At 45.7% G+C, this 9427-nt stretch overlaps 1 protein-coding gene across 1 annotated transcript in view; it reads left to right on the top strand.

Moving 5' to 3' along the window:
• The first annotated feature begins 1952 nt into the window (after nucleotides 1-1952).
• LOC140397998 (metastasis-associated protein MTA1-like) overlaps nucleotides 1953-9427 on the top strand; it is a 252536-nt gene continuing 245061 nt past the window's right edge. Inside the window, exon 1 of the mRNA XM_072486239.1 lies at nucleotides 1953-2009. The gene's annotated coding sequence lies outside the window, so the exon portion shown is untranslated. The remainder of the gene's footprint in view (nucleotides 2010-9427) is intronic.

Raw genomic sequence — 9427 nt, 5'->3', positions numbered from 1 at the left:
CTTGGCTGGATGTTAAAGATTGCATGCCACCATTTTGAACAAGAGCAGGGGAGGTATCCGCGGTGTCCTGGCCAATATTTATCCCTCAATCGACATCACAGAAATAGATTATCTGGTTATTGTCACATTGCTGTTTGAGAGAATTTGCTGTGCACAAATTGGTTGCCACTTTTCCTACATTACAAAGAACAGTACAGCACAGGAACAGGCCCTTCGGCCCTCCAAGCCTGCGCCGACCATGATGCCTATCCCAACTAAAGCTTCTGCATTTCTGGGCCTATATCTCTCTATTCCCATCCTATTCATGCATTTGTCAAGATGTCTCTGAAACATCGCTATTGTTTCTGCTTCCACCACCTCCTCTGGCAGCATATTTCAGGCACTCGCCACCCTCTGTGTAAAAGATTTGCCTTGCACATCTCCTCTAAACTTTCCCCCTTGCATCTTAAACCTATGTCTCCTAGTAATTGACTTGTCCACCCTGGGAACAAACATCTGACCATGCCACTCATAATTCTGTAAACTTCTATCAGTTCTCTACTCTACCTCCGTCGTTCCAGTGAAAACAATCCGATTTTATCCAACCTCTTCTCATAGCTCATACCCTCCAGACCAGGCAACATCTTGATAAACCTCTTCTTTACCCTCTCCAAAGCATCCACATCTTTCTGGTAATGTGGCGACCAGAATTGTACACAATATTCCAAATGAGGCCTAACTAAGGTTCTGTCCAGCTGCAGCATGACTTGCCAATTTTTATACTCAATGCCCCAACTGATGAAGGCAAACATACCGTATGCCTTCTTGACTACCTTATCCACCTGCGTTGCCACTTTCAGTGATCTGTAGACCTGTACGCCCAGACCGCTCTGCCTGTCAATACTCCTAAGGGTTCTGCCATTACTGTATAATTCCCACCTGTATTAGACATTCCAAAATGCATTACCTCACACTTGTCTGGATTAAACTCCATCTACCATTTCTCCACCCAAGTCTGTGACCACTCTTCAAAAGCACTCAATTGGTTGTAACGCGCTTTGCAATGTCGGGTAGTTGTGTAAAGTATTGTGTAGCAACAGTTTTTTTTCTTTTCCACCATTAGCCAAGCCATCAGTCGTCCTTAATATTTCCCCTGTTGTCTTGGTGTCCCTGAAGTTCCTTAGTACATTTTTCAATTAAAGAAGCCATATAACGTAATTTGTTCTTGCGTATTGTGAGCAAGGACTGGGCCCGGTGAGCGTTATCAGAATCTATTGTTGTCAAATGGGTAATTGGGTTTGAAGCTGATTCCAAAACACATGTTCATGATTCGTAACTAGTCTGAAGTCACAGCAACATAATGTTCTGTGTCAAATGTATCAAAGACATTGCTAAATTTAAAGCAATCACACTTAGAGATTCTGGCCCAGTGCTCCGGTTTCAGGTTAGGCAAATTGGCCATGTTGAATTGCCCTTAGTGCCCAGAGATGTGCAGGTTAGGTTATGGAGTTAAGGCGGGGTTGATGGGGGAGTGGACCTAGGTAACGTACTCTTTCAGAGGGCTGGTGCAGACTCAATGGGCTGAATGGTGGCCTCCTGCACTATCTTGGGATTCTGTGGTTCTATGATTGAGCATTGAGGTCATGCTTCCTCAACCCACTTTTGGATTCTGAAGCACTGATATGATGGAAACCCCGCCCCCCCCCCCCCCCCCCCCCCCCCCCCCGCCCAGTGAAACCAGAAGATGACTTTGAACAGTCTGAGACATGCTTTGACGTTTTTATCTTTTAATCGGAGTTGTGATGGAATAAAATAATGGTGACTCTTGTCACATGGGATTTTCTATAAAATTATTCAGGCAAATCCTTAGTGCTGCATTTCTAATGTTCGCAAGATGTTTAGCTGGATGTGCAAGTAGATGGCTTTGCCTTTCTCAGAGTAACAATTGTTTTTACTTTGCAGATTATGTCTTTTTTGAAAACTCTTCGAGCAATCCATTCTTGATAAGAAGGATAGAGGAGCTGAACAAGGTAATGATCGCATATTGAAATTCTGTTACATTTGCAAGCTTCACAATCCGCTTTTAGATGGTTTGTGCAGAGTTCTGGGGCGAGATTCTCCGACCCCCCGCCGGGTCGGAGAATCGCCGGGGGCTGGCGTGAATCCCGCCGGTTGCCGAATTCTCTGGCACCGGAGATTCGGCGGGGGCGGGAATCGCGCCGCGCCGGCTGGCGGCACCCACCCCCCCCCCGCGATTCTCTGGCCCGGATGGGTCGAAGTCCCGCTGCTAGGATGCCTGTCCCGCCGGAGTGGATTAAACCACCTCTCTTACCGGCAGGACAAGGCGGCACGGGCGGGCTCCGGGGTCCTCGGGGGGCGCGGGGCGATCTGGCCCCGGGGGGTGCCCCCACGGTGGCCTGGCCCTCGATCGGGGCCCACCGATCCGCGGGCGGGCCTGTGCCGTGGGGGCACTCTTTTCCTTCCGCCTTCGCCACGGTCTCCACCATGGCGGAAGCGGAAGAGACTCCCTCCACAGCGCATGCGCGGGGATGCCGTGAGCGGCCGCTAACGCTCCCGCGCATGCGCCTCCCGGCAATGTCATTTCCACGCCAGCTGGCGGGGCACCAAAGGCCTTTTCCACCAGCTGGTGGGGCGGAAATCAGTCCGGCGCGGGCCTAGCCCCTCAAGGTTAGGGCTGGGCCCCCCAAGATGCGGAGGATTCCGCACCTTTGGGGCGGCGGGATGCCCGACTGATTTGCGCCGTTTTTGGCGCCGGTCGGCGGACATCGCGCCGATACCGGAGAATTTCACCCCTGGCCTTTCAATGCTGTATATTCCAGACGTGAACAAGAATTTGACTGTAGTCTTTTAAAGATTTACAAAATCTCTAAACTTTCAAAAGATTTAATCAGATTGACTATGCGTATTCCCACAACTATATACATCCGAAGTGGAAGCATCGTGATTAGTTCTGCACGCTCACAATGCCACAGCAGCCTGCCTTCTCAAAGTGATATACTGAATACTTTATTCTCTCTCTAACACACCCTTTGTAATTGTTTAACATATACCCAGTCCTTGTGCAACACATTCTCGATTTTGTTATTTTCTGTGTCACATGCTGATGATCTTGTTGAGAAAAGAGTGCTCTTACCCTCTAGGATAATGCTAGAGCACTGGCAGGTAAAAATCACTTAAAGTGATCCACATGTTAAATGGTGAGCAGCTAGGATAATGGGATGCACTCAAACCATCAGCCGTCAGATTTAAAGTTGTGCAGATAGAAATTATGCCGAGGTGCAATGGTCATGGGACACTCACAGTAGTAAAATAGTGATTATGTTCCTGGACGAGGAGTCCAGAGGCCTGGTTTAATGATTTGCAGACATGGTTTCAAATCCCACCATAGCAGCTAACTTCAGCTAAATGCATAAGAGCTTAGTACCATAGAATTCCGACAGCAGTTGGAGGCCATTCGGCCCATCGAGTCTGCACTGATCCTCCAAAAGAGCAGCCTACCCAGCCTACTACGCCCTAACCCCGTAACTCTGCCTAACCTACATATCCTTGGACACAAAGGGCCAATTTAGCATGGCCAATGCACATAACCTGCACATCTTTGGACTATGGGAGGAAACGGAGCACCTGGAAGAAACCCACGCAGATATGGGAAGAACATGCAAACTCCACGCAGACAGTCGCCTAAGGTCAGAATTGAACCAGTGTCCCTGGCATTGTGAGGCAGCAATGTGCCACTGTGCCGCCCATGAGCTAGTGTCAGTAATGCTGATCATGTAGCTACCAGGTTTTCATCTGTTTTACTAATCTGTTTGGGGAAGGAAATCTCCCATCCTTACCGATCTGGTCTGTGTGTGACTCCAGACTCAACAACCTTCCCTCTGAAATGCCCCAGCAAGCCACACAATTGTATCAAATTGCGCCAACAATATATAATGAGAATAAAACCAGATGGAACATTTGCCATTTACCTGTGCATCCGAATCCCACCGTGATGACTGTGCAAAATTCCCTTCACTTAGGGACCTGTGCCAAAATTCAGAGAGCTGCTCCACTAACTAGTCAAGTAACATCCTGACCGCATCATACTTACAATCATGCCTTTTAGCCAATAGCTAAACTCCTCTATCATCATCCATGATTATGTCCTGTGCCAATGGTAGGACAGATCCACCAACGGTGGTGGTACAATGGTATAGAGTCAGGAACCTGTGACTTTGGGAGTCTTCAAAATTAACCCTTGACACCATGTGTTCTCATGGGTGGCCCGGTAGCACAGTTGTTAGTACTGTTGCTTCACAGCTCCAGGGCCCAGATTTGATTCCAGGCTTGGATCACTGTATGTGCGGAGTCTGCACGTTCTCCCTGTGTCTGCGTGGGTTTCCTTCAGGTGCTCCAGTTTCTTCCCACAGCCTGCCCATCTTTGGACTATGTGATTTGGCCATGCTAAATTGCCCTTAGTGTCCAAAAAAAGGTTAGGTGGCGTTACTGGGATAGGGTGGAGGCTTAAGTAGGGTGCTCTTCCCAAGGGCCTGTGCAGACTCGATGGGCCGAATGACCTCCTTCTGCACTGTAAATTCTATGATACCTCCTGCTGATTACCACCTGCTGCCCTCCCTCAATTTTGTAAAATAAATTTAGAGTACCCAATTATTTTTTTCCAATTAAGGGGCAATTTAGCATATTCAATCCACCTACCTTGTACATCTTTGGGTTGTGGGGGTGAAACCCCCGCAAACACGGGGAGAATGTGCAAACTCCACACGGACAGTGACCCAGAGCGGGATCGAACCTGGGACCTTGGCGCCGTGAGACTGCAGTGCTACCCACTGCACCACCGTGCCGCCCCTGCCATCCCTCAATTGATGGATTAGCATTTCTACATGCTGAACACTGCTTGGATGGAGCACTGAGAACAGCAAGAGTACAGACTGTATTCTGAGTGGAAGGTAATAAAGTAATAAGCTCTGGATTACTACCTGAGCCATGATAAATTGGTGTAGGGTAAATCAGATTAGAAAGTTAATTATGTGGCTCAAAGATGGGTGTGGGAGAAATGGCTTTCAACTCATGGGGCACTGGCAGCAGTGATGGGGAAAGTGGGAAGTGAACTGTTGGGATGTTCTTCACCTGAACCGTGCTGGGACCAGTGTCCTGGAGAGTCACATTGGTTCGAAACTATATAGTGGAGACAAGGGATCAAGTTTGGGAAGATGTGACAAGGTAATGAAAGATTTAAAGAAATAATTTATTGGGTACTCTTAAATTAAAAAAAAAAAACAGGTTAAAGTCCAACAGGTTTGTTTCAAGCACTAGCTTTCGGAGCACTGCTGCTTCCACAGGCTCCTTCCTGACCTGAGGAAGGAGCAGTGCTCCGAAAGCTAGTGTTTGAAACAAACCTGTTGGAGTTTAACCTGGTGTTGTAAGACTTCTTACTGTGCTCACCCCAGTCCAACGGCAGCATCTCCACACCTTAAAAAAAAGACTGAGGCCTGAATATTCAAGGTTGCATGGCACTTAGGAAGGACAGGAAACTGGAAAAAGATGGAAGAATAGCTCTGTTAATTAAGGACCGCATTGGGATAGTATAGAGAGATGACCTTAGTTCTGGATATCAAGTTTCGGTAGAGATGAGAAGTGGTAAAGGTCACTTGTGGCGGTTTATGGGCCCCCTAGCAGCAGCCACACTGTAATGGGGTATACAAGATATATTGGGGGATTGTGAGAAAGGTATGGTGCTAATCATGGGTGATTTCAATCTACATACAGACTGGATAGATCAGATTAATAAAGGTAGTCTGGATGATGAGCTTGTAGAGTAATTTTGGGATAGTCTCTTAGATTAGCAGATTTTAGCACCGACGAGAGAACGGGTTATACTAGATCCGACGATGTGCAATGAGTCAGGATCAATTAATAATCTCATGAAGCTGCCCGAAGGTGATCTAAGCCCAGTGTTTTAAACTTAACTTAAGTAAGGGTATTTATGAGGGCATAAGACAGAACTGTGAACGGGAAACCAGGTTAAGGGATAGGTCAGTGGAGATGCAGTGGTAGACATTTAATGAAATATTTCAGAATACTCAGAAAATATATATTCCAGTGAGAAAGGAAGACTAAGGGAAGGACAGACCACCCATGGCTAATAAAGAAGTTAAAGATTGTATCAAATTAAAAGAAAAAGCATATGATTCTGCAAAGATGAGTAGCAGGTCAGAAGATTGGACAGAATATATTGATCAGCAAACAGTGGTTAAAAGATTTACAAGGAGGGAGAAATTAGGGTACAAGAGAAAGCTAACTAGAAATATATAAACAAATAGTAAGAATATTTAAAAAAGAAAAGTAAGTGAGCATTGGTCCTCCAGCGAGTAATAATGGAGAAATAAAGAAATGGCGGATGAATTGAACAGATATCTTGCACCTGTCTTCAATGTGGGGGGTGCAAGTAACATCCCAGAAATATTTGTGAATCAGGAAGTGAAAGGGATGAAGGAACTTTGAACAATTAGTTACCAAGGAAAGGGTACTGAGAAAATTATTCGAACTAAAAGTTGACAAGTCCTAGGTCTGATGATCCTAGGGTCTTAAAGTGGCTGCTGAGAGAGACAGTGGATGCATTGATTTTAATTTTCCAAAATTCCCTAGATTCCAGAAAGTTCCATCAGATTGGAAAATAGCAAATGTGATTCCTCTATTCAAGAAAGTAGGGAAACAGAAAGCAGGAAACTTCAGGCTGGTTGGCTTAACATCCATCGAAGGAGAATTATTGTTGGGGAAGTTATAACGGGGCATTTAGAAAATCTCAATGCGGTTCGGAAGAATCACAAGGTTTGTGAAAGGGAAATCATGTATAACTAATTTATTGGAGACCTTTTGAGGAAATAACAAGCAAGGTGAATAAAGGGGAACCTATGGGTGTGTTATACTGAGATTACCAGAAGACATTTGACAAGGTGCAACATCAAAGGTTTCTGTGTAAAATCAGAGCTCCTGTGGTACGGAGTAACATGTTGGTGTAGATAGAGGATTAATTAACTAACAGGAAGCAAAGAGTAGGCATGAATGGGTCATTTTGTGGTTGGCAAGCCGTGACGAGTGGAGTGCCACAGTGGTGGGTCCTCAACTATTTACTATTTATGTCAATGACAAGGATGAAAGGACTGAATATCTGATTGCTAAATTTGCTGATGACACAAAGATAGGTGGGAAAGAAGGTTATGAAGAGGGCATCAGGTGTCTGCAAAGGGATATAGGCAGCTTGTGAGTGGACAAAGATTTGGTGGTGGGTATAATGTGGGAAAATGTGAGCTTGTCTTCTTTCACAGGAAGAATATAAAAACCGCATTTAATCTCTATGGAGAGGGTTTCCAGGACTTTGAGCTACAGAGGGATATGGATATCCTGGTACATGAATCAAGAAAAGTTAGGATGCAGGTATGGCAAGTGGTTAGGAAGGCAAGTTTGCCTTTATTGCAAGGGGAATGGAATATAAAAGTGGAGAAGTCCTGCTACAGTTGTATAGGGTGTTGATGAGACCACATCTATAGTACTGTGTACTGTTTTGTTGTCCTTATTTATAAAAGGTTATAAATGCTTTGGAAGCTGTTCAGAGAACATTCACTCAACTCTGGCTATTAGAACAGGTCAGAAATTGGACAAGTGATTCACGTGTTTACTCTCAAGCCTTTCTAGCATCTACAAGGCTGAAATTAGAAATTTGTTGGAATGCTTTCTATTTGCCTGGATGAGTTCTCCTGCAAGAACAGTCAAGAACTTAGACGCCATACAAGACAAATCAGCTCACTTAATAGGCACCTGATTCATCACTTCACTTTAATCAGCACTTGCTCTGTACGATGGCTGCCGTATGTACGATCTACAAGATGCACCACCCAGACATGCAATCTATGCCACCTAGAAGGATGACGGCTTTAGAGGAACCACCTTTTGCAAGTTCCCTTCCAATTCACACACCATCCTGATTTCAGAGTATACTGCTGCTCCCCCATTGTCAAATGGTCAAAACCCTGGAATTCCCTCCAGAAGCAGACCAGCAGCTATATATTCGGATTATAATCAGTGCCGCCAACGCCTCCCAACAAAAAAAGATGGTGAACTACCTGAAATGGATCACAGGATACAAAGGATCAGGACCCACCATGGGGTCCGTATTCCCCTGGTGCATGTTTACCATCATTAATGAGAAAGAGAAAAAACTGCTCAGTCACATAAGAAAGCATCCCGATCATAAGCATGATCAAAGTGCAGGACTCTGCTCACCCACAGGCTCCCGTGCACTGAACAGTCCTCTCAGGATGTCCCTAATAAGTGCCTTTGAGAAGGAACATCCTGTTATACGTTTTAGTTGCTGTGATATTAAGAGTCTAAAGTCCTGCTCCTTTTTCACAAACACACATTTATTTCCTTCCAACAGCCTTTGCACAAATCTCTCACTATACATCACCTGACAGAGGCCACCTGAAGCCCCTTTACATATCAGTGTCAATTAATGGATACTTAACATGAATGAGACAACTAATTGCAATGTCTCTTAACCCATTACTTAACACATCCCAGACTCCAGGGGACAACAGGATACCAATTACAGCACCGGACCTAGCCGAGCCCAGCACCTACTGAAGTCAGCTCCCCCTGACAAATGTTGAATTTGCCATTTGAATGTATTTGTAGAGACTCCTTTGTCTCCAATAGCACTCGATTCTGACTTGTCACCCCAGGACATCCAGCATACCCCAAATCCCATGCCCCAGCCCGTCCTGCACCTCCAACCACGCACATGGAACTGCACCTCCGCCATTGCTGGGACAAAAGTGATTTTTAAAATATATTTTTTTATTCAGAAAAATTTCAATTATTAGAACAAAGTCAAACAAATTTATGCAATTTTTATAAAAATATCCCCAGTTCCATTTGTCCTGTATTTACCAAAGCCCCCCCCCCCCCCCCCAAATTGTGGACAATGGCGTACTTTATCTTTTCCAAATGCAGGAATTTGGTCAAATCCCGCAAACCTCCCCCCAGCGAGTCTGTTATGTACAGGAGCAAATTGTCTGCGTAGAGTGAGACCCTATGTTCTCACTATTCCCCACCAAACATTTGATGACCTAAGGGCCATTGCTAAAGGCTCGAAGCCAGGGCAAACAGTAGTGGGGAGAGCGGACATCCCTGCCTTGAAACTCCACCGGGTACCCGTCAGGTCCCGGAGCCTTACCCGATTACATTGCTCCCAGTCCGTCTATCACCTCCCCAAGCCCGATTGGGCCTTCCAAGCCTTCCACCAACTCCTCGTCTACCCTCGGGAACTCCAGACTTCCCAAGAATCATTTCATACCCTCCTTCCCGGCTGGGGTTCCGATTTATAAAGTCGGCTATGAAATTCCCGAAACGCATCGTTCACCCCCTCCGA

This window comes from Scyliorhinus torazame, chromosome 2, assembly GCF_047496885.1.
Source record: "Scyliorhinus torazame isolate Kashiwa2021f chromosome 2, sScyTor2.1, whole genome shotgun sequence".
In the NCBI taxonomy this organism is placed as follows: Eukaryota; Metazoa; Chordata; class Chondrichthyes; order Carcharhiniformes; family Scyliorhinidae; genus Scyliorhinus; species Scyliorhinus torazame.
Note: the sequence above shows the minus strand (reverse complement) of the source record. Positions and strands in the feature narration are given on the sequence as shown.